This window comes from Acinonyx jubatus, chromosome B4 (genome assembly GCF_027475565.1).
Source record: "Acinonyx jubatus isolate Ajub_Pintada_27869175 chromosome B4, VMU_Ajub_asm_v1.0, whole genome shotgun sequence".
NCBI classification, from domain to species: Eukaryota; Metazoa; Chordata; class Mammalia; order Carnivora; family Felidae; genus Acinonyx; species Acinonyx jubatus.
In genome coordinates, this window is record NC_069387.1 from 132,023,771 (window position 1) to 132,049,316 (window position 25,546).

Below are 25,546 nucleotides of genomic sequence, written 5' to 3' on the forward strand. Positions count from 1 at the left end.
GCCTTCCTAATGCCAACATACCACCCCACCTCCCTAAATTGCCAGGCTATACATGTGGCTGCCTTCAACCCATCATCTTGGGGACACCTAGGTGGCTCAGGTCATGAACTCACGGTTCGTGGGTTCAAGCCCTGTGTCGGGCTCTGTGCTGACAGCTCAGAGCCTGGAGCCTGCTTCAGATTCTGTGTCTCCCTCTCGCTCTTCCCCTCCCACACTCACACTCCGTCTCTCTCTCTCTCAAAAATAAATAAACCTTAAAAAATTAAAACAAAAGCAAATATGTGGTTTCTGTAAAAAAAAAAGTTTCATTTTAAACGAACCCCACTCTGAAGGTCTCTGGACACTGCTTTTCATTTTTTAAAATTACATTAATTTGTGTAATTTACATCCAAGTTAGCATATAGTGCAACAATGGTTTCAGGAGTATCTCAGCTTTTCATTTCTGAATAAAAAATCCCCATCCTCTTCATGCCAGAAGCTACCTTTTATGTTCTTTAATCTTAGCGTATCTAGGAGACAGGAAGCACACACAGAAAAAAGAGTCTGAGAAATTTCGAATGGTGCAGGTGCATTCCCCAACCCCCTTTCAAGGCTTCCTTAAGGCAAATAGTAGAAATCGTAGGAGTATGTGTAGAACACACAGGCTCTGGAGTCAGAACTGCCACCTTGGACGGGTCACTCTCCCAGCCTTAGTTTTCCATCTGTAAAATGGGCATGCCAAAACTAACCTTCCAGGATCATTGTGAGAATGAAGTAAATAGACACAGCCCCAGGTTCTTGTCCCACCTAGCACTTACCACAGTGTGTTTAAATGTTTAAAATTTGTTCCACCGCTGTATCCCAGCTTCTAAGATGTGTCTGGCACAAATGTTTGGGGAAAAGATAACATTTATAAAAGTCCACCAGGCTCACAGCTGATCTTCAATAAATTAAATGCACACATACACACGTGTATATACATACACACATAATATATATATATATACATACATATACCTATGTGTAAATATACGTGCATATATATGTGTGCACAAAATTAAGAGGTGGAAAGAAGGAAATCTCTCACAGAGATGTGGGAGTCCTCCGGAATCAATGGAACAGGTAGTAATAGCGTGGATGACATTGTATTGGGATCCGAGGCTCTGGGTTCAAATCCAGTCTGGTCCTGACCAGCTCTGAGGCAGTACCAAGGGTGCGAGAAATACAGTCAGTCTCTCTGGTTAATCTCCCTTCACCTATTGGATCTTCTAAGCAGCCTCAAATCCTTTCTGGAAAGATCTCACACATAAAACACCAGCCGATTGAGGGTCTGATTCCTCTCTGAGCCTCCGGTCGGTCGTTATCCGTGAAAAGGGCACAAGCAGCTAAGGTTTGGGGGAGCCTGCAGTGAAAGCACCTGGCAACCCGGGGGGGCCTTTTACACCCAGGGGGAAGGGCCGTGGCGCGGAGTCCGACCAGCATCAGTCCAGAAATGCAGACTTGCCCAACGACAAAGCCCTGAAAGGGCAGGCCACGTTTAAAGAAAATAAAGGTGGATTCCAGGCATGAGCTTACCACGGGGCAGGGGGACTTCCCCGCCCCCAGGTGCGCCGCCCGCGCCGCCCACCCCGGGCGCCAGGCGAGGGAAGCCGCGCTCTAGGACCCGAGGAGGAAGAGCTGCGGGGAGACGGTGCCTCCAGCGGGTGCTGCCGCGAGCGGCCGGCCGAAGGGGCTGGAAATGAAAGTAAAGCGCTCCGGAGCCACATGGACGGAGCTGCCGGGGCGGCGGCGCCGGGAGCAGGATGCGGCCGCCCGTAATTAAATAGCATTTACTCTTATTATTACTAATAATAATAACGTAATCATACCTCTAGTCATAGCATACCATTTATCGGGCTCGGCGCAGGCCCGCGGGGAGCGCAGCCCGGCCGAGGTGAGTGCTGCGCGGGGCCCGAGCCCGGAGGGGCAGAGGCCGGGGCCCGACCGCGTCCCGGCGGCCGGCGGCGGGAGGGCTCGGGGGCGCCCGGGGGCCGCGCCGGGCGGAGGCGCGGGGGATCCGGGCCAGGCCGGAGCCGCGCGGGGCCACCTGGAAAGTGCATTTTGCAGAAATAAAGCAAGAGCCGCCAAACCCTCATTTCCTCCTTTTTGGGGCTCCCCCTCCCCTTCCCCGTGCCTTGCCCCAAAGTTTCAAAGTTGTGCGGCCGGGGGCACCTGACGCTGGGTGATTTGGCTGTCCCTGCAGCTCCCGGAGGGGGGGGGTGCTTTGGAATTTTGTGTCGTGGGGGGCTCCCGCCCCGGCGTCCGGAGCTTTGGGGTGCGCGGATGCTTTGCCGACCCCCGCGAAGGGGGCCGAGGAGGCTGGCAGGGGCGTCTCTGGCAGCGCGCCCCTTCCTTTTGTGTGCGCAGCGCCAAGAATTGGAGGGACCGCAGCAAGGGCCGTGGACCGCGGCCGCCGACGGGTCGCCTCTGCCGGCTGCCGCGGCCACGCGAGCCCGGGGATCCGGGGCCTGCGGCCCGGCCCGGGGGGAGGGGGCGGCAGGAAGGGGGGGCGCGGTCTGGGTAGGGGGGAATTTCCGGTCGCAGGATTCATCTCTGGGCTCGAAGGAGTGATCCGGCCCGGCCGCCGGGCGGGGAGTGCGCGGGGATTGCGGGGTGGGGGTGGGGGACGCAGCTCCAGCACCTGGGGGGAGCCCCGCGGGGATGGGCGCCCCGGAGCCGCGGACCCGGGTCTCGGACCCTCCTCACACTCTCAGAGGGCCTCAGGGACCCCTTCGGGCCTACCCCCTCCCCCCACCTTTCCCCTTAAAATCTGTCTGGCTCGGATGTTTATAAGATGTCTGGTTTGGGGGTCTTTCACACAAAGCAGTTTTAACAGGAAGAAAAAAAAATCGTAGGAACGATTTACTCTGACCCCGATGGCTGGGGTGCCAGGGCATCAACGGGGAAGAGAAGGGGCTGGGGGCCGGAAAGGGGGGCTGGGGAGTCTGGGGTAGAAAAGCATATTGGGCCTGGAGTGGGGGACTGGGGGCCCACAGCAGCTTTGTTAGGGATTTCATTTCTCTTAGGTTGCACACACAGACTTTGGTGCCTAGGTACCAGACTTTGAACCCCAACTTCTTACCATTTTCCTCAGCGTCTGCAATTCATCCAGCCCCATGAAAATAGCAGAATGCAGATCCTTGGCTTTTCATACAAACACGATAATTATAGTACATTTAGCAACTGTTTAACCCAAAATTCCAGCAGAATCTTTACGTCTACTACCAAGACTACTACAACCCCTCTCCCCACATACAACCAACCATACCCACCAAGGTCTTCTTTCCCCATTTTGACATCCCATAGAAATTAGACTGTATACAAGGGATGCATGGCCAAAATGCTATTGGAACAGGTTTGAGGCATGGGGTACCTTAAGCTGGGAAGGAGAAACCTATGTTCAGGAGGGATGAGATCTGAGCATGGGAGAGAGATTTTTGTTGGTCCTTGAGCTGGGATGAGGTTTGTGTTCTGTGGATGCCGTGAATTACAGGCTGTTGGCTTTTTGTTTGCGATGGACAGTTAAGAATGTGGGTGTGGGTGGATTATTTGGGGCTAAGAAGCTCTGTGGGATGAGCTAGTCTCTAGGTACAAGAAAGTTAAGGCGTCAGTAGGTTTGGCTTGGAGAATCTGAAAATAAGAATCCCTTAAATAGCACTTTTTGGTTTATAACAAAAGGGCTTTCACATATGCTGGCTCATCTGTCCTCCATAGCAACCACATCAGGTGAGCATTTTTCAATCCTCATTTTCCAGGTGGGAAACCTGAGGCTTATAGAATCAAAGGTCTCTCTGTCACATAGCAGAGCTAGGATTCCCACTTAGTTGTCTGGCTCCAAATCTTCAGTCTTTCCAGAGTTCTGGGCCACCATAACAAGTTAGTTTTCAAATGTCTCCTGTGAGCATGGTGAGGTGCCAAAGGGCAGGCTTGGGGTTGAGTTTGTCACTGAGAGCCTGACCGGAACCCACGATAGGACCAGGAAATGCTCTAATACCAGAGTCAATGCAGTGGGAGTGAACAGGAGAGAGAGCTCTCAGGGTAACCTGGAAAAGTTAGGAGAGGCTTCCTCCAGGAAGTGGATCTTGAGCTTGAAAGAATGGGGAGGCTTGGCTGGGGGACAGAAGAGGAAGGAGTTCCTGAGCTCACCATGGTTGCTTCTGTGCTGGGAGGTTGACGTACATTCTCTCTGATTCTTACAGTGGTACCATGAGGAGTGGGCATTATTCTTATTTTTTTTTTAAGTTTATTTATTTATTTTGAGAGAGAGAGAGAGAGGGAGAGAGAATCCCAAGCAGGCTCCACACTGTCAGCACAGAACCTGACGGGGGCTCAAACTCACAAACCATGAGATCATGACTCGAGCTGAAGAGGGGCGGGCATTGTTATCTCCATTTCACAGATGAAGAAACTGAAGAACACAGGATTAATGTGGCTGGCTCGATGTCACCCAGTTGGATTTGAATCCAGGCCTTTGTGACTGTTGAGTGTGTTACGTTGGAATCGATGTCACAATTGGACCACCTCCATTTCGAATATGTAGAGACCAGGATAGTGTGACTGGGCAGATGCAGTGGGGATGGGGGCTTAAGCCCAAAGACCAGCAGGCTCTCCAAAAGGCCAGGGAGTTGTACTGAACTACCGTATGTCCCAGGGCCTGGTCCTGTGAAAGTATTTAGGAGATTTCTGGGGCGCTTGGGTAGCTCAGTCAGTTAAGCATCCGACTCTTGGTTTTGGCTCAGGTCATAGTCTTGCGGTTTGTGGGATCAAGCCCCACATTGGGCTCCACACAGTCAGCATAGAGCCTGCCTGGATTCTCTCTTTCCCTCTCTTCCTCTTCCTGCTTGTAATGTCTCTCTCTCTCGCTCGCTCGCTCTCTCTAAATGAACCTAAAAAAGAAAGAAAGTACTTAGGAGATTTCTGGAAGCATGCCTCGAGAAGGCAGGATGAATGGTGGTGAAGGGGGTCTGGGCCCTGAGTGTGGAATCTTAGTCCATTTCCCTAATGCCTATGGGTGTCTGGCTTGACACCTTGAAGTAGCTTGTAGATTGGAAAGGACAAAGATATGGTTGATTAACCCGAGCTTCCCAAGAGCAGAACTGGGTCTGATTCATCCCCTGTGCCCCAGGCTCAAGTGGAGGTGCCAGGAGGACGCTTTCGGCCAGTGTGTTGTCATGTTGAATTATACCCCAAGTGTAGAGGAGGAAGGTTTATTTTGCCCCAGGGTGGAGGGTCTTTGTAGAAGAAGTGCCATTTGAACATTTGAGAGATGGGTTCAAGAAAGGCCAGAGAAGGCTTTCTGAGAAGAGGCACCGAGTCGGGCAAAGGCAGCGTAAGGTGGCAGGTCACCTGGTGCGGCCACCATGTGGGTGGCAGGCACGAGATGAAGTTCAAGTCAGGCTCTACCGCTGTGGTCCCTTGGGCTCTCTGGGCCTAACTTTCCCTTCCTGAAAGCAAGCCTTGAGGTTTGATTGTGTGATGGTAAGCTGTGGGAGACGCCCAGTGCCTGGGGATCAGGGCAGGAGAGTCGATGAGAGGAACTAGAAGTGGAGGGGTTTTTAAGTTTGTCATCATTTAGCCATTAACCAATCCAGCAATTACTGATAGTCAAGCCCTGTTGTGAGTGTTTTTTTCCTAGATGAGCTTACTTAATCTTTGTAACAGCCCTGAAGGTAGGCACTGTGATTGTCCCCATTTTACAGATGAAGAAACTGTCAAGGGAGGTTAAGTGGCAGAACTGGAGAGCAGACCCGGACGACCAGGCAGCCTGGCTCTTGACTTGGCCCAGCGTGGGACGAGGGGTGGCTGGGAGAGGAGGGGCAGGGCAGGGAGGGGAGAGCGACAGGCCCCCCCCCCCCCCCCCCCGCCTCAGTGGTAACTTCAGGTGGAAGAGGAGGAGGTGTCCTCTGAGGAGGTCCCACTGCAACCCGAAGCCGGAGCCTTGGCCCAGGCTGATGAAGTGACTGCTACGTGTCTGCTCCCAGGAGCCTCCACAGAAGCCAGCTCCTTTCATCACATTTAATGGCCCATAGAAAACGGGCTCGGTTTCCTCTTCTCTGTCATCACCAGCTCCGGGGCTCCTTCCCGTCTTATTTATTTCCCTAGGAAGTCTGTTCCCCTGTGAGTACCCTGATGGCTTCTGCAGGTGTACGAGCACTGTGTCTGCATCAGGCTGTGGGGACCACTGCTGCGTTCCAGAACCCAGCTGTAGCCGACTTCAGTTCGGCCGCACATCCCAAACCCCGAATCCGAGGTTGACAACGCAGGCTTGATGGCAGCATCGGCAGTAGTGACACCAGCCACCGCGTATTTAAGGCTTCTGTGTGTGGCCTGGCGCTTTCTGGGCCTTCTCTTATTGACTCCGCTTCACAGCTCTTGGAGGCAGGAACACGTATTAGCAGCCCCATCTTGCAGATGAGGAGATTGATGTTCCAGGATCACATGGCTGTGGCAGAGCAGGGAGTCAGCGGGGAGGGGTCAGACAGAGCCAGGCATATGACACCCCTGAGCCCAAGGTCTTTGCTGCTATGCAGGAGAAGTAACTTCCAGTTATTTTATTAGTTAGTTAGTAGTCTGTACACACAACGTGGGGCTTGAACTCATGATCTCAAGATCAAGGGTCGCATGCTCTGCTGACTGAGCCAGGCAGGCACCCCTCAAGTTATTTTAGTCTCCATGAAGGTCTTTTCTTATCCTTCTGGAAATCCCAATTATCTGTTGTTTGTATTGTGCTTTTGGCCATATTCTCATTAATCCTCTTGATGCCCCTTTACGGTAAGAAGTCCCTCTTTTGCAGAAGAAAATTGAGGGGTCCAGCCTCCAGCTCTTGCTACCCTGTCCCTGCTATGACTTTGGAAAGGGGACAGGGTGTCACATTCCTTTGGACCAAGAGCCACGTCTTCCTAAGTGCTGGGGCCGGCCAGCGAGCATCCACTGAGCACTTCCTGTGAAGGCTGCAGGGGGAAGTGGAGGCTTTGACCCTTCTGGGGTTAACAGAGGTCCATCTGTGCTCTTGTTCTCTGGCGCATTCCATGTCATGCCCTGTCCCCCTGCAGCCAGAAGAACTTAGGGCAGGGAGTCCAAAGTCCTGAGTTTCACTCCCAGCTGCAGCACATACTAGCTGCATGTTCAGGGGCACAATCATATTATCACTCTTGGCCTCAGTTTCTTGTTCTGTGAAATGGCCTCACTGATTCAGTCCTACCTTCCTTGAGTTTGCTGTGAGGCTCAAATGAAGAGGATTTGAAAACTATAAAGGCCACTGGTGTGACAGCGTGGTTGTGGTGGCCATAACCTCCAGAATGTTCCTGAATCTTCTCCACCGCCTACCTCGATCCAGGCCTGGACCACTGCCGTAGCCTGCTAACTGACCTTCCAGCCTCACCTCTTGTCATCTGTCTTCAATGCAGCAGCCTAAGTAAGGGATCTTCTCAAGATTTAAGTGGGACCTTGTCACTCCTCTGCTGAAAACCTCCCAGTAGCTTCCTGACTCAGAACACAGTGCTGGCTCCCCAATGTGGCTTGCATGCAGCCTTCTAACCAGCCTTACTCTGCCCCTCGAAACTTGCTTCCTGCTTCGCTTGCCCTCACTCCAGTGCTGCGGTCACACTGGCCTTCTGTCTTTTCCTTGAACATTCTGAACTTGTTCCCACCTCAGGGCCATTGCCGTTGCCATACCTTCTGCCGGTGCACGCTTACCTACCTTCTGTGTTCCCATGGTGGGCTCCATCTTATTTCTCTTAAATGCCACCTCCCTGAAGGGCCATCCCTAAACTCCCAGCACTGCTACCCCCTGCCCGCCATCACTCCCTGCCACATTTCCTATTTCAGCGTGTTTGTCACTCTCTGTAGCTTTACTTGTCTTGTGCATTTAACATTGCCCTGTTTATTTGTCTTCCCACGCCTGGACCACGTGCTCCACAAGGTCAGGGACATTATTAACCCTGTTCCCCAGCATCTGGCATATAAAGGTGTTCTTTGGTTATTTGTTGGATAAATGAATAATAGTAGCAGGGTGGTCCAGATCAGCCCTTGCCAAAAAAGAGTGGCCTAGATAGATAAACTGCAAAGGAATTGGTGTTGACTGATCAAAAAGCGCTTACAGGGTAATTTTGCAAGTTGCCAGTGCTCTCTGACAGTACAGGTTCGGCAGAAACACAAATTTCTGATCTCCTCTTGGATGTGGGGGTTAGGGGCCCACGATATAAACCTGCAAAGCAGCCTTGCAAGTTGGGTGTCATTAGCTCCCTCTTCCAAATGACAAAACAGAGGTTCAGAGAGGTGCCCTGAAAGCCAGCTTGGGGCTGTGGCGGACTCCCGGGCTCAGAGTCCTTTGCACTGCCCCAGCCTGCCTCTCTGTCTTCAGACAGTGAAGCGGGCTGAGCAATCCATGGAACACTCTTGGTGCCCAAGTGGTATGACCACAAGGATTCCTGAGCTTCTGTGCACAGGGCCAGTGACTTCTCAATTGCTCAAAAGAAAAAGCACTCCACAATAGTAAGTGATCACTCTGAGCTATGGGACTCTGGATGATTTCTCCCCACCCCACCCCCCGTGTATTATATTTGCCCATAATTCCCAAGCCTTTTGCAATAAGCTTCCTGTTCCTTTCCTTTCCTTTCCTTTCCTTTCCTTTCCTTTCCTTTATTTTCTTCCTTCCTTCCACTCTCCCCAGACTCTGACCATGCTGGTGCCAGCAGTGTGAGAAATATAGAAATGCATCCCTCTTGTTTTTAAAATTTTTTTAAGGTTTTTTCTTTCTTTCTTTCTTTCTTTCTTTCTTTCTTTCTTTCTTTCTTTCTTTCTTTCTGAGAGAGAGAGAGAGACACAGCGCACAGTGGGGAGGGGCAGAGAGAGGGGGAGACACAGAATCCGAAGCAAGCTCCAGGCTCCAAGCTGTCAGTGCGGGGCCCGATGCAGGGCTCGAACTCACAAACCGGGAGATCATGGCCTGAGCCGAAGTCGGATGCTCAGCTGACTGAGCCACCCAGGTGCCCCGAGCTTCTGTTACCTTTCTTTGAAAGAAAAGTTAGTTTAAACATCTCATCTCCCTTGATAGCTGGGAAGTTGTGAAGAAGCTGGAGCCTGGACCCCTGGAGACACAGATGTGGGATTGAACCCTTCCTGTGCAGTTTGGCCCCCAAGTAGCTGGGAGGGTAAGGCAAGAGAGTAAAAGCCCTGTGTAACTGCTGACTCTTAGTTTGACTTATGGTGGCGCTGTGGGGGAGGCCTGAGGGAGGTTTCCTGAACTTTGGTTTCTGTTCAAGGTAGTTAAAAGAAAACAAATTGCAAGTTGCTGAGGCCTATGGGTGGTCCTTTTCTCTTGTCATTCCTTGACAGGTGGTTTCTGGTGGAGCCTGAGGTGGTACCTACGCTTCTTTTGGCTTTCTTCCTCAGCTGCTGGGTGGCCTTGGGCAAGTCGCGGTCTCTCCAACCCTCACTTCTTTTTAAAAGATTATATTTTTCTTTTCTTTCCTTTTTTTCTCCACCCCCCCCACCCCCATCCCCATCCCCATCCCCATCCCCACCCCCTGTCCCTTTTTTTTTTTTTTAATTTTTTTTTCAACGTTTTTATTTATTTTTGGGACAGAGAGAGACAGAGCATGAACGGGGGAGGGGCAGAGAGAGAGGGAGACACAGAATCGGAAACAGGCTCCAGGCTCCGAGCCATCAGCCCAGAGCCCGACGCGGGGCTGGAACTCACGGACCGCGAGATCGTGACCTGAGCTGAAGTCGGACGCTTAACCGACTGCGCCACCCAGGCGCCCCCCACCCCCTGTCCCTTAAGTAGACTTCATGTCCAGTGTGGAGCCCAACCCGGAGCTTGAACTCACAACCCTGAGATCAAGACCTGGGCTGAGATCAGGAGTTGGATGCTTAACTTACTGAGCCACCCAGGTGCCCCAAGACTCTATTTTATTTTTTTCAAGCCTAGCTTTTCTGTGGAGAGTGGACATGGTGGCACCTACCTTTGAGATTATTGTAGGGATAAACATGATTCCTTAGGACAGAACTTCTAAATCATCTCTGTCCTGCAGACCCATTGGGCAGCCTGGGGAAGCCCCTGAACACCTCAGAATACCGTTTTTAAGCGCATAAAGTAAAATATGCAGGATTGCAAAGGAAACCCAATTCTCTCGAACTGTAGCTGGGCTTTTCATCAGTGCACTGAGAACCAGATCTGGCAGTGAGTCTAACATAAGCGCCATAATTCTGAAGTTGTGATGAGTGTGAACAATATTTTGTTGTGCCTGCAGTAGCTGAAATGTGAAAGGGCTGTGATTCCTAGCACGACACTATTGCAGCGTGTTGCCTGCCTTTGTAATTGAAGGGGATGCTAAATACCAGGTAGGGGGTAGTGAGAAAAACTTCTAAATGTTTTCCCATCCAAGTTCATGGACTCCTGAGTTCTCTCTGGGGGCCGCAGGCCTAAAACCCTTGGCATAAAAGGTGGATGACACCCAGCACATAACCTCCAGAAATGAGCCAAGACCCCTGCTCGGCCTCTTTGGAGCAGAGGGGCCTCAGGTGGACAGACAGGGTGCATGGGGACCGTGGGGAAGAGATTCGTGCAGACCCGGAATTCTGACTGGTGAGGTCGAGGATGGCGAAATTGAACCTTTGCTGGTCTCTGAGTAAGCTGTCGAGGGCCTGGTGAGTCAGGAGAAGGCATCTTTGGAGATGACGTAACCTCAGGTAGTGTTCATGCAGTATACGAGGCCAATCTGTGATACGCGGCCAATCTGGCACCGACCGCTCGCCTTTCATGAAACCTGGGGTAGGTGAGGGCCAGGCTGGCGGAGTGTGAGATGAGGCTGGAGGCAGCCTGCGGGGATGGGAGAGGAGCACCTTTGAGTCGGGAGGTCAGAGTGTGTGGGCTCCAGAGCCCAACTGCCGGGGTTCAAGTCGCCGCTCTGTCCCTTATAGCCTGGGTAACTCTTGCAGGTTAGTTCACCTCCTTGTGCCTCGGTTTCCTCATCTGTAAAATGGGGATGATGATAGTATTTTCTTATGGCGTGTTGTGAGAATTATGTGTTCTATTTAAAGCTCTTTGAACAATATCTGGTAGGCGAGAGCGCCTGAAATCAGCACCTTTGCTGTTATTCGAGGGTCTGTGAGATTCCGCTCACATAGTTGGAGAATAGGTTGGAGAGCGCGGCTTCTCTGTGCTGCCCAGAGATGAATCAGATGCAGCGTCTGCCTTCAGGAAGCTCAGGGTTTAGGGAGAGGGGGACATAAGCGCACGCTGTCCTTTAGCTAGGGTAAGTGCAATGGTTGTGCCGAGCTGGGGTGCTGTGTTAGCTGGGGGTTGGGGAAAGGGTCTTCCCGGTAGAGGAGCCACCTCAGCTGAGCTTTAAAGAGGCGCCGGGCACTAGCCAGGGTGGGAAGGAAGCAGTGGGTGCGAAGGCTGTTCCACACAGAGCGGGCAGCTTGGGTTTGACATTGTCGGAGTGTGACATTCCAGGCCAGTCATGGGGCCGGACGGGAGGCGAGGTACTTCCTATGGTGTGGTGTGCCTGGGGGGAGCCGCTTGGCCTTCGTCCTCCTGGTAGTGGGTGTCATGAAGGTTTTGTTTGTTTTCGATTTTTTATTCACAGGAAGTAGCAAAAACAGCACAAAGAATTCCCTTCACCCACCCTCCCCTGCTGATGGTATATGGTGGTTGTACATTATCAGAATCAGAAAATCGGCATTGTTTCACTGTGAGACTACTGAGCTTATTCACCTTCCATCTTTAAAAAAAGTGTTTTTTTTTACGTTTATTTATTTTGAGAGAGAGAGAGAGAGAACCAGCGGGGGGGGGCAGAGAGAGAGAGGGGACAGAGGATCCGCACTGACAGCGGAGAGCCTGATGCGGGGCTGGAGCTCACAAACTGTGAGATCATGACCTGAGCTGAAGTCGGATGCTTAACCACAAAGCCACCCGGGTGCCCCACCTTTCATCTTTAAAAAAACAAACAAAACTGCATTCATCTGTGTGTGCACCTGTGTGCACCTGTTAAGGGTTTTGAGCAGGGGAGTGACGTTGACATGTGTGTTAGGCAAATCTCCTCAACCACCAAATGGTAGATTGGAGGGGGCTCGTTGGAGGCTGTTGGCAGGAGATGCTGAGGGCCTGAGACCTGTGGTCATGGAGATGGCAGGAGGAGCTGCAGGGTGGAGGATGTTTCAGAGGTAACGGTGGAAGGAACTGGGGACTGAGAACAGGATGGCAGTTGGAGCTATGAACGGAGTCTGGGGAAAATGGAGGAGGAGCGGGAGCAGGGGAGATGCTGCGAAGTTTGGATTGTGGCAAGTTGGAGGAGCACCCAACTGGGATGGGCACCAGGGAGGACTTTGTGGACACATGGGCATCCGAACTGGGTCTTAACGGATGAATAGGAGTTGGCTAGGTGTGTGTGTAGGGAGAGGGCATTCCAGGTAGAGCGCCTAGGATTAAGAAAGGCATGGAGGTCATAAGCGGCCTGGGTGTTGGACATCTAGGTGGCACTGCCCGGGGGTTAAGAGACATGAGTCTGAAATATTGGGGAGGGGGTGAGCCTGGCAGGAGGAATAGATTTGTGAGTCATCGACATGACTCACGAGATCATGACATGCAAGAGCTCCTCTGGGGAGAGAGAGCATGTAGAGGGAGGAGGACAGAAGCGCTGTCCCTTAAATGGAAGCTCAGGTGCGCTGGTCTTGAGACCTGGGCAGAGGAAGAGGAGCCCCTGACAGAGCAGGAATGGTCAGAGAGGTGTGAGGAGGACGTGGCAGACGCAGCCGAGAATATACTGAAAAAGGCAAGTGAAGAACTGTCCCTCTATGGGACTCAGCAACTAGAAGTTTCCTGGAATGGGGAGGACCCTTGGCAAGCACCTTCGGTGGAGTGGGACCGGGGCTGCTGAGATGTGGGGGCTGCAGGGGGAGGTAAGGCTCTAGAGACAGTGTGGACAAGAAATGTTGCCAAGGAGGGGCGTCTGGGTGGTTCAGTCGGTTAAGCGGCCGACTTTGGCTCAGGTCATGACCCCGCGGTTCATGAGTTCAAGCCCCACTTCGGGCTCTGTGCTGACAGCTCAGAGCCTGGAGCCTGCTTTGGATACTGGGTCTCCCTCTCTCTCTGCCCCTCCCCTGCTCATGCTCGCTCGCTCTCTCGCTCTCTCTCTCTCTCTCTCTCAAAAATAAATAAAAACATTTTAAAAAATTAAAAAAAAAAAAAAGAAAAGAAAAAGAAATGTGACCAAGGAAAGGAGGAGAGGTTGTGCATGATCCAGAAGGGGAGGGAGTTACTTGGAGGTGGGAGAGACACAAGCATGCTGACAGGCTGCGGGGTCCTGGGACTGGGTCCTGTTGCCTCATGGGCAACAGAGATGGTGATATGTGTGGGCCCTGGGGCCAGGCTGCCAGAATTTGAATCCCAGCTCTATCGTGTACCAGCTGTGTGACCTTGGGCAAGTCACTTCACTTCTTTGTGCCTCTCTTTTCCCCTCTGCAAAGTGAGACTAATAGTCTATCTCACAGGGGGTGCTAGAAGATATTATGTATAAAGAGATCATGACGTGCCTAGAAAAAAAGAGAGGGAGATCACGACAGCCTCTGGCATGAGGTAACCACTCAGAAAATGTTATTATTACTTGATTATTTCAAGTATTTCTGTTTTTGTCATTTATTTAACACTCATTGGTTCTTTGTAAAAAATTTTTTTAAATATCCATTTATTTTTGAGGGAGAGACAGAGTGCAAGCGGGGAGAGGGGCAGAGAGAGAGAGAGAGAGAGAGAGGGAGAGAGAGAGAGAGAGAAGGAGACACAGAATCTGAAGCAGGCTCCAGGCTCTGAGCTGTCAGCACAGAGCCTGACAAAGGGCTGGAACCCATGAACCAAGAGACCATGACCTGAGCCGAAGTCAGATGCTTAACCGACTGGGCCACCCAGGCACTCCAACACTCATTCATTCTTATCTATATAATGCCTGGGTTAGATGAGTTAATATTCATTCATCCATTTCTTTTACCACCGTTTATGGAGCACTTGCTCTGCACCAAGCACAGGGCCAGGCACCGAGATTTCAAGAGGCTGGTACAGTCCCTGCCTGGTCTGATGAAGATCTGAATTTCTGAGTCTTTCATCTTCAAACTCTTCTCCAAAGTGGGGGGGGGGGGGGGGCGGGGGGTGAGAAACACAAAAAGCAAACATACAAAAAACCCGTTCATGGTTCTCAGGTCAATGGTTTGGTTTTTTTCTTGGGAAGAACAGCCCGTGGACATTCGGGCAGACCTGCAACACTGGGTTTAAAACCAGGCTGCTGGTTCCCACTTGGGCTCTGCCCTACTGGGTTGATCTCAAGTCAGTCATCTCATTTTGCGTTTTAGATTCAAGGTGAATACTTACTCTGTGGGAAAAAAAGAATCTAAATCATTCTAGGTGTACAAAGCAGAGTGTTCTGTGTCCTGTTGCCCCTTGGCAGGTCCCAGTCCCCAGAGAGAACCAGTTAAATTGGAGAATATCTTGCAAACTTCTTGATGTAAACGCACATTGCACACAGATGTGATCATACGACACACAGTGTTCTGGAATCTGCTGCTTTTTTTCTTTCTCAATGTTGTATGGCGGCATCTCCATGACGATGCACGTGGATTCAATAGCTGCACTGTAAGGGGTATTGTGTAATTTAACGGATTAAGCTAATTCTCTACTGGTGGACATTGAAGTTCCTTCTAGCTTTTCACTCTTTAAAAAAAGACATCCTGTGCAAATATAATTGAGTGCTTGTACAAGGATTTGGGTAGATTAAGTTCGTGGAAGTGAGGTTTCTGGGTCGAAAGGGCGCTTTATCATTTAGAAGGAGTTTGGCTGCAAGTAACAATTCCTACCTCAAAACCGGAGTTCATTATAATCTCACGTGATTAATGAGGCGGAGCAGTTCCAGGATCAGCTAACTTATTGGGCCAGACACGTCATTCATCAACTTTTCTCTGTCTTTGCGCTCTGCCATCCCCAGCGTGTGCATCTTCTCGATGCTCCCCGCCCTACAGCAGCAAGTAACAGATCATTGCTTCTGCCCTGTGCTAAGTGTGAAGAAAACCGTTCCTTGGCTGACTTCCCCTCCTCTCATTGGCCAGGACGATGTCACATGCCCTTACCTAAGCCAATCACTGGCAACCAAAGGGACTGTTGTGATTGGCTTAATCCAGTGCAGGTTCACCTGAGTGACTGGGAAAGGAACAGCCTTGGGGCTGTGCAGGGAGGAAGAGGGGCAAACCGGCTGGCTTCCTGGTTTTGGTAGATGTTGCTACGCCACTTCGCAGCGATGCTGCCGTTTCGCCCTCTTAGTGTACTTGCAATGTTGGAAAGTGCCCATTCCTGCACCTGCATCAACTAGGCTCTCTTCTCACCGTGGTCTCAGAGGTGAAAAGTTGCTGCTTATTGTGTGGTTCTTTTATCAGTGAGTTTGAGTGTCTCTTCTTCATGATTCATGTTTCCTGTGGGTTTCCTGTTTATGTTCTCTGCCCCTCTTTTTAAGTAATCATAATGATTATAAAATAGTAATGGTTGACATTAAATGCTTATCCTGCCCCTGACATCTCATTGAACCTTCGCAACAACCCTATAAAGAAGTTATTAGTTAAAAAAGAAGAAGAAGAAGAAGAAGAAGAAGAAGAAGAAGAAGAAGAAGAAGAAGAAGAAGAAGGTATTAGTATCCCTGTTCTAGAGATGCGGGGGTGTGAAACACAAAGAACTCAAGCAGCTTGTATACAGTTAATAGGAACAGGTCTCGAATTTGAACCCAGGTGTGAACCTGGGTATGTGGTCACAGACTGTGCTGACATGTTGGAATTGTTTCCTGTTGGTTTCTTAATTCATGGCTATTTCTGCGAAGAGCCGTTTGAGGTAGGTCCCGCTTGAAATTCCCAAATTATAAGAACTTGGACCTAGAGTAGGGGGGAGGGGACTTCCTCACTTGGCAGTCCGGTCCTGGGGAGACTTGGGCCTGTTTTCTCCTTTGACATTTTTTATCCCTTGCACTTTTTTTCTTTAAAAAGATACAAGATTTGGGGTGCCTGGGTGGCTTAGTCAGTTGAGCATCTGTCTTCGGTTCAGGTCATGATCTCACAGTTTGTGAGTTTGAGCCTTGCATGGGGCTCTGTGCTGACAGCTGGGAGCTCAGAGCTTGGAGCCTGCTTCAGATTCTGTCTCCCTCTCTCTCCACTACTCCCCCACTTGCTCTCTTTCTCTGTCTCTCAAAAACAAATAAACATTAAAAAAAAAAAAGACAAGATTTGGGGAGCTGGGCAGCTCAGTCAGTTAAGCATCCTACTCTTGGTTTCAGCTCAGGGCATGATCTCACAGTTTGTGCGTTTGAGCCCCATGTCGGGCTCTGTGCTGACAGCATGGGGACTGCCTGGGATTCTCTCTCTGCCCCTCCCCTGCTCGCTCTATCTCCTTTTCTCAAAATAAATATTACAAAAAAATAAAATAAACTCGTTTAAAAAAAAAAAAAGACAAGATTTGGGGAGCCTGGGAGGTTCAGTTGGTTGAGTGTCTGAGTCTTGATTTTGGCTCAGGTCACGAGCCCCACGTTGGAATCTGCACCGAGAATGGAGCCTACTTGAGATTCTCTCTCCCTCCCTCTCTCTCTCTCCCTCTGCCCCTCTCCCCTAGACACACACAGTCTCTCTCTCTCAAAAAAAAAAAAAAAAAAAAAGACAAGATCCATTTGGCCCACGTGCTCCTTGCTCTTCTAGCAAGTGCCCTGAGCATGTCTCACCCCTACCCTCACCAACCATGCCCTACCCCTACCCTCATCATCAAGGAACTCACCTCCCTCTTCAGCTGAGAACAAATGGTCTTTGAACCACTGTCTCAGTGTGCTGGGGATGCTATAACAAAATACCATAGACTGAGTGGCCTAAACCACAGAAATCTATTTTCTCACAGTTCAGGAAACTAGAAGGCCCAGGTCAAGGTGCTGGTGGATTCAGTTTCTGATGAGAACCCTCTTCCTGGCTTGCATATGTCTGCCTTCTCATTGTGGCCTTATCTGGCCTTTCCTCTGGGTGTGGACAGGGAGAGAGAGGGAGTGCTCTCTGGTGTCTCCTCTAATAAAAACACTAACCCTGTCAGACCAGGGCCCCCACCTTATGACCTCTGTAGAGGCCCTATTTCCAAACAGTCATATTGGGGATTAGGGCTTCAACATGTAATTTTGGGGGGATACAAGCATTCAGTATATAAATTCTGCCCCTTACCCTCCTCCCAATTCATGTTCTTATGTGCAAAATGCATTCATTCTGTCCCAACAGCCCCCAAAGTCTTAACTCATTCCGGCACCCACTCTAAGTCCCGAGTCTCATCTAAATATCTAAATCAGGTCTGAGTGAGACTGGAGGTAGATTCATCCAGAGTAAATTCCTCTCTGGCTGTGATCCTGTGAAACCAGACAGGTTATGTGCTCCCAAAACACAATGGTGGGACCAGCGTAGGATAGACATTCCCGTTCCAAACGGAATCAGTCACAAAGAAGAAAGAGGTGAGGTGCTCCAAGCAAGTCTAAAACCTGGTGGGGGCAAATTCCATTTGCTTTGAAGGCTTGAGAATCGTCTTTGGCTTGCTGTTCCTTCTTGCTGGCTCGCTGGGGCACAGCACCGGCCCCCCAACGGCTCTTGCAGTGGGTCACCCCCTGCAGCTCTAAAAACGAATTGGTGGCCCCACCCAGGCAGCTCTGATCATCTGTGGATCAGGGTCAGACTTCCTTTTTTTTTTTGAAGGATAGAACGTGTTTGCATCCAGATAGCTCTATGGTCCGGTCCTGCAGAATTCAAGAAGTCCAGCAGCCTTCCTGCATTCTGCTGTCCACTTTTCTCTGACCCCTTTGGTTCTAACGGGCAGAGTTTCTGTTGGTATAACCCCATCTCTATTTCTGACTTCTGCCGCTAGCTGATTAAGTCTGTGGTTCACACCCATACTCACCTCATCAAATGGCTGTTCAGCCACATCCTTACTGTTCTCTTCAGAACACGTGTTCCTTTTTTTTTTTTTTTTTTTTGCAATATGAATAGGCTGAGAATTTTCCAGCTCTTTGAATTCTGGTTCCTTTTGTTTAACAATTCTTCAATTCATCTCTCGTCTCTCAAATTTTACTATAAGCAGTAGGGAGGACGCATGCCACACCTTCCATACTTTGCATAGAAATCTCTTCTGCTAAATATCCATTTTCATTGCTTGCAGATTCTACCTCTCAGAAGAAACTGGAACACAATTTATCTATCTATCTATCTATCTATCTATCTATCTAAGTTTATTTATTTATAATCTCTGCACCCAACATGGGGCTCAAACTCACAACCCTGAGATCAAGGATCATGTGCTCATCCTGCTGAGCCAGCCAGGCTCTCCACTAGAACACAATTTAGCCAAGTTCTTTGCCACTTTGGGACAAGGATCACCTTTTCCTGAGTTTCCAAGAACTTATTCTTCATTTCCATCCGAGGCCTCACCAGAATTGCCTTTAACATCCTTATTTCTACCGGCCATCCCTTCATGGCCATCGGGGGTTTTTCTAGCTGCACCTCTAAGCTCCCTGAACCTCCTCCGTATGTTTAGGTATTTGTTACAGCAGCACCCCCACCTCTTGGTACCAAAATTTGTACTCGCCTACTCAGGCTGTGGGAATAAAGTACTCGCTCAGAGCTCTACCCTAATGACCTCACTTAACTTGAATTATTTCTTAGAGGCCCCATCTCCAATACAGTCCTACTGGGGATAGGGTTTCAACGTATGTATTTGGCGGGGACACAAACATTCAGTTCATAACAACCACCCATACAAAGGTTCTCCCAGAGGAAAGACATTGGGAAGGAGGGAGGGGTGTGGGGACTTAGGTGTTTGCTGGGGCTTAGGGGGCTTTTGCTTACTTGGCACTTTAACAAGGCTGTCCAATGCCCATCTCTCCAGGCCCTTTGAACCCAGGCTGTAGGGTCACTGTGTGGCCTTGAGCAACTTTCCTGGCTTCTTGGAACACTTTTTCCCTCCCTGATGGGGTTGTAGTGAAACTTCAAAAAAAAAAAAAAAAATCACATTTATTTAACGATGTCTCATTTTCAGGTACGGTAAAGCCAGACACAGAGCTGCTTTTTTGTTCAAAACCTGTGACTTCTCATCTTACTTTAGGGTGAAGCCACGGCCCTTGCTCTGCTGATGGAGACCTCACATATGGTCTTCCCTGGTAATGTCACAGACCTTCCCATACACCACTCTTCCCACTGCCCACTCTGCTCCATCCACACTGGCCTCCTTGCTCTTCCCCAAATACACTGATCAGTCTCTACCTCAGGACCTTCGCACTCACCATTCTTTCTGCTTGAACACGTTTCCCCACTTGGCTTGCTCCCTTCCGTCATTTTGATCTCTGTTCAAATGTCAAAGAGGCCTTCCCTGAGTCTGCTATATAATTATAGCACCCTGTCACTCTATCACCTTATTTTTTTCCTTTCCTATGTGTATCCTTCCTGTGTGACGTTATACATTTATTTCTCCTATCTCTCCTCCACCTGCACATATACTCTAAAAGAGGACTTTGTCACTTTTGTTAATTGCTAAATCCCCAGGGCCTAGAACATGTTAGGAATCCCTTAAGGGCTCATCGCACAGGTGGCTGGCTGGCTGCCTCCAGTGAAGCTCCTTTTTCTTCATGTTGTGGCTGTGTCCCTGCAGCCTGGTTTCCCCACTAAACTGCGAGGGGCAGGGGTTTCGTTTCTGTCATGGCTGAGTCCCCTGCCTCCAGAGCAGAGCTTGGCACAGTGGAGGAGCCACTCACATTTAATGACAGACTGAGGTCCTGATTGTTGCTCTGCCCACTTCCCCCTGCTCGCACAGGGCCACTGCCTGGCAGCCGCTGTGGTTTTCCTTTCCAGGTGGTGTGCTTCATACTTTACTTGCCCCTTCCATCTGGGTGTCTGGCACTTAGCAGGTGCTCTCTAGCTTACTTTCTGAGAGGCGCACGACTGGGCAAAGCCAGACGTAGTACCAGACCACGCAGCTCTTGGGGTGGTTGTCCCCCTCCTCGTTAGCAGGGCCCACGAGAGCGACCAGCAGAAGGTCCTTCAATCAGGGAGAGGTGAACCCAGTACCTGGTACATGGTAGGCACCCGGAAGACGTGGGTTTCCTTCCCTTCCTGCCACCTGACCTTCCAGCTTTCTCCTAGTTGTGGGCCAGGCCTGCTGGCTGACCCCTGTTGGCAGCCTCGAGGCGGGTTGGGGCCTGGGCTTCCCCATCCTCGTGGCTGTGCAGATTGAGGGGTGCCACAGGGACTTGTTGGGGGTGGGGGGAGGCTCAAGCCAGTCTCAGTGTGAGTGTTTCCGGACAGGTGTCCTGTAAGGAATGTCCATTCTCTTCCAGTCTTCTCAAGAAACTTGTCATTCTCCTTCACATCCAGCTCAGGAACCACCTCCTGCAGAGCCTTCCCCGGTCCCCCCAGTGGACCCACCGCTCCTTCCTCTCAGGTCCCAGGCCCTTTGCACCCACAGCCAGCCTGCATCACAGCTGACGGCCCACCTGTCTTGCCCCCCGCCCCCCGCCCCCCGCACTGGACCAGGAGGTCCTGGTGGGCGGGACTGGGCCTCAGCCACCAATTCATTTTGTGTCTCCCCTGCCCCCACACCTAGCACCAAGTAGGGAGGGCATAAATGTTGGTTAGACTGAACTATACCCTCACTCTCCGGGGCTCTCTCAGAGGATACTAACTCACCAATGTGTCGGGGGAGTCAGAAAATCTTCCCGAAGGAGGGGGGAATTCCCTCCACATCCTGGGCCCCAGTAAGACCTGGGCCTCCAGCTTGGTGTTACTTTGTATTACTCTGAATTTTAGCAGTGGTTATACTCTCACTGGAGAGGGGGTGTGTGAAGGCCCAAGCCATATGCATCTCCCCCAAGCATCCCTGGTTTCTGGGTGATCTTGCGTATGGTGGCACTTTTTTTAAGCACTGCAAGGGCCCAGCCCCTTGGGACAGCCCTACCAGCCTCTACCAGCCTGGCAACATTGCTTATGAGATAAAATCGGTTTGCCAGCCCTGGCCTAGGGTCTATACACTCAATTGAATGACCCTAGAGTGGTCGATAATAGATCCTAGAACAGGACATTGGAAGAAGCATAATATTTTCACACAGAAGTCTTCCCCCAAATTGCCCCAGAGACCTCTGCCTTTCCTGGGCCATGAGTATTCAACACCAAACACAGGCTGAGGTGTCTAGGAAGGCTCCTAAGTGGTTCTACCTCTACTGTACCCTCGAGGAGGGAGAGCAGCAGCCTCTTTCCTGACCTAAAGTCAGCATTTCCAGGCCTGGCCCCCACTTGCTGGCTGCAGGCCTTGTGACCTCTCTGAGCCTCACTTTCTCCATCTCTCAAATGTGGGTCCCAGATCGGCTCAGCCCCGAGGGTCATCAGTCAAGATCAGATAAAATGTGAGAGATGTCAGGGATTTCATGAACTATTGGATGCAGCCTGACAGAAGGCCTTCCCTTCCCTGACACCAATGAGCCAACTCCTATTCACCCTTCAAAGCCCAATTCAAATGTCGCCCCCTTTGTTTCCCAAATGTTTCAACTTTTTTGTGCCTCATCCCAGCCTGCGTTTACCACAGAAGTCTGGTTTGGGGTGGAGTTGGTGGGATGTTCTTGCCATGTCTCTAATTAGGTTATAAGACCTGGGTGCAGGTGGCCACGCTGGCCTCACCTTATAAAATGGGCCTGTAGCAAATGTTGAATGCCCCCCATAGAAATCCTGATCTACAAGCTACCACTTGTAAAGTGTCTGCTATGTGCCAGGCTCTGAAATGAGGACCCTCCTCTGTATTCAGCCCACCAGGAGGTGCTGTTTGTAATCCTCATTGTACAAAGCAGGAAGCTGCTAATCAGGGAGGTAGAGTAGCCTGCTCTGGGATTTGAACCCTTCTCCGTGGTGCGGGCACACAGCAGTGCTACTGCTCTGGGTTTTTGGTGGTCAGAGAGGAGGACTCGCCCGAGGCTGTGTGAGGAACCTCCTTCATAACCACCTGGGGCAGGGAGTATTTTTTTCCTTGGCATTGGATGCGGACTTAGGAATTCTCACTTGGGATGGATCTGGCCAGTGCTTGTTTCTGGTAGGTCTGCTCAGACTCCAGGGCTGGGAGGAGACTGGACAACACTCCCCTCTGACTGCTGCAGTTTTCTGAGAGAACTACAGGCTGAACAGGGCTGGGGGAGGGCAGGGGGGCAGCCGCTCCCACCTGGTGTGAGCTGGTGTGGGGGTTTGGGGAAATGTGACCAGTGGGAGAGAGTCAGTGAAAGAGACTCGGAGTTAAAGAGAGTCATCAGACACTCTAGGTAGGGGAGGGCAGGGTCGGATTTGTGGGCCTGAAAGCACCCCCCCCCCCCCCGCCGTGATGGCCTCAAGGAGGTGGGGGGTGGGCAATGAGGCAGCTGGTCCCCTTGGCTGGGGGCAGGAAACAGCCCAGGTGGTAGGGAGGGATGGGGGCTGGATTCTGACCTAGGGCAAAGTGACAGGGCTTGGTGGTCATGGCCGTGACCAAGCCCTGTAGTGCTGGTTGTCTAGGCCCATGGGGGTCTGCTCCCCTGCCACAGGCCTGCTGCCCACGCTGGGCCACACTGTGTGGTGACGGGTGCACCCTTGCTTCTCCCACCAGGTGAACCTCTCTTCCAGGGCCAGGACTGGTCTCACCCATCTGTGGTTCCCCAGGCTCCCAGGAAACAGGACAAATGGGTATATGATGGTCCCATCAAAGGGAGGGAGAGAGGGGCACCTGGGTGACTCAGTCAGTTAAGCATCCGACTTTGGTTCAGGTCATGATCTCGCAGTTAGTGGGTTCACACCCTGCGTTGGGCTCTGTGCTGACAGCTCAGCGCCTGGAGCCTGCTTCAGAGTCTATGTCTCCCTCTCTTTCTGCCCCTTCCTCCTTCCTTCTCTCTCTCTCATGAAAAAAATAAATTAAAAAAAAAGGGAAGGAGAGAGACTCCATGGAGGAGCTAGGCTTTGAAGGAGGAACGGGATTTCCTTCACAGGATGGCTGCCCAGGTGGAAAGAAGTGCAATGGCAAAATTTGGGGGACAGGACGAACACCACAGACCGTTCTGGCTGGAGGCCTGGAGGGGAGCTTGAGTGTGGGCACGACGAGCACTGGTTTCCTAGACAGGGAAGCTGAGGACAGAGAGACCGACCAAGAGGTGTGCTTGGCAAGGCAAGGCGGTCCAGACCCATCACTGCCTGCCTCCTGCAGGAGAACAGGGTCATCCCGGGAACCACTTGAAGTTTTTTTGCAGGAGGGAGGAACAGGGTTGGATAACACATATCCCCAAGGTTGTTGGACTTTATTTATTTATTTATTCATTCATTCATTCATTCATTCATTCATCCATTTTTTTTTTTTTTATGTTTACTTTTGAGAGAGAGAGAGAGAGCACGAGCAGGGGAGGGGCAGAGAGAGAGGGAGAGAGAGACTCCCAGGCAGGCTCCGCACTGTCAGCGCAGAGCCCAATAAGGGGCTCAATCCCGCGAACCCTGAGATCATGACCTGAACCGAAATCAAGAGTTGGTTGCTTAACCGACTGATCCACCCAGGTGCCCTGTGGTTGTTGGACTTGTCCTGCTCCAAGCGCTCTGCACGTGCTGTCTCCTGAGCCCTCCTGACAGCCAGTGGTGCAGGAGCTGCCTTCAGCCCCATTCTCCCCATTAGGAGACCGTGGCCCAAAGTCACACGGCAGGTGTAAATGCTGGCATTCACACTCCCATCTGTCTGAGTCCAGAGCTCTGACTCATGGCCCTGGCAGGGCAAGCAGATGTCTAGTGGGCACATGGGCCCTGGCCCTGCCCAGTGTGAGGATCTGATGCGGAGTCTGAAGACCCGTGTGGCTTCACCCCTCCCTGGGAAGGACACATGGGAGGAGCGAGATCCAGGGAACCGAGATTCCCGATCTCACACTCTTAGAGCCTCACAGCCACCCTGCCAGGCAGGGCTTATCAGCTGACAAGTTACACAGAGGAGGAAAGTGAGGCACAGAGAAGTGAGATGGCCTGCCCTGGCCACAGGGTGTCTCACAGCTGTGGGCGTGGCCAAGGATGTGGCATTTGGTCTAATAGAGCTGTTTGCCTGCTCATTGGTTGAGTGGCCTTGGCAAAGAAATTTCATTCTTTGTGCCTCCCTGTCCTCATCTGTAAAATGGGTTAGTGACACCTGCCCCTCTTACTGGACAGGATTGTGAGGATGTGGTTGACCAGATGGAAATAAAGAACAAGGTAAGGAAGTTTTGAAAGGTATTAACACACTTGCTCCCTCCCCAAAGTAGCTGGGTGTTTTTATACCTGGTTTTTTTTTTATCTTTTTTAAAAAATTATTTATTTATTTTTTAATTTACATCCAAGTTAGTTAGCATATGGTTTCAGGAGCAGATTTCACTCCTGAAACAATGATTTCAGAAGTGGATTCTTTAATGCCCCTTACCCATTTAGCCCATCTCCCTTCCCACAGTCCCTCCCTTAACCCCCTGTTTGTTCTCTGTATTTAAGTCTCTTACATTTTGTCCCCCTCCCTGTTTTTATATTATTTTTGCTTCCCTTCCGTTATGTTCATCTGTTTTGTATCTTAAAGTCCTCATGAGTGAAGTCATATGATATTTGTCTTCCTCTGACTAATTTCACCCAGCATAATACCCTCCAGTTCCATCCACATAGTTGCAAATGGCAAAATTTCATTCCTTTTGATTGCCGAGTAATACTCCATTGTATGGATATACCACATCTTCTTTATCCATTCATCCACCGAGGGACATTGGGCTCTTTCTATATTTTGGCTATTGTCAATAGCGCTGCTATAAACATGGAGGTGCATGTGTCCCTTCGAAACAGCACCCCGTGTCCCTTGGATAAATACCTAGTAGTGCAATTGCTGGGTTGTAGGGTAGGTCTATTTTTAGATTTTTGAGGAACCTCCATCCTGTTTTCCAGAATGGCTGCACCAGCTTGCATTCCCACAAACAATGCAAAAGGGATCCTCTTTCTCCGTATCCTCGCCAACATCTGTTGTTGCCCGAGTTGTGAATGTTAGCCATTCTGACAGGTGTGAGGTGGTATCTCACTGTGGTTTTGATTTGTATTTCCCTGATGATGAGTGATGTGGAGCATTTTTTCATGTGCCGGTTGGCCATCTGGATGTCTTCTTTGGAGAAGTGCCTATTCATGTCTTTTGCCCATTTCTTCACTGGATTATTTGTTTTTTTGGGTGTTGAGTTTGATAAGTTCTTTGTAGATTTTGGATACTAACCCTTTATCTGACGTGTCATTTGCAAATCTTCTCCCATTCCGTTGGTTGCCTTTTAGTTTTGCTGATTGTTTCCTTCCCTGTGCAGAAGCTTTTTCTTTTGATGAGGTCCCAATAGTTCATTTCTGCTTTTGTTTCCCTTGCCTCTGGACACATGTTGAGTAAGAAGTTGCTGTGGCTGAGGTCAAAGAGGTTTTTGCCTGCTTTCTCCTCAAGGATTTTGATGGCTTCCTGTCTTACCCATTT

The 25,546-nt window shown here is 50.6% G+C and overlaps 1 protein-coding gene and 1 long non-coding RNA gene across 2 annotated transcripts in view; one reads left to right on the plus strand and one right to left on the minus strand.

Moving 5' to 3' along the window:
- The first annotated feature begins 1,669 nt into the window (after positions 1-1,669).
- ZC3H7B (zinc finger CCCH-type containing 7B) overlaps positions 1,670-25,546 on the plus strand; it is a 60,879-nt gene continuing 37,002 nt past the window's right edge. Inside the window, exon 1 of the mRNA XM_027070634.2 lies at positions 1,670-1,912. The gene's annotated coding sequence lies outside the window, so the exon portion shown is untranslated. The remainder of the gene's footprint in view (positions 1,913-25,546) is intronic.
- LOC128316512 (uncharacterized) lies at positions 8,827-9,498 on the minus strand. The gene is made up of 2 exons (XR_008300545.1): positions 8,994-9,498; positions 8,827-8,942 (listed from the first exon to the last, which is right to left on the minus strand). It is a non-coding gene; the product is annotated as an uncharacterized LOC128316512 (long non-coding RNA).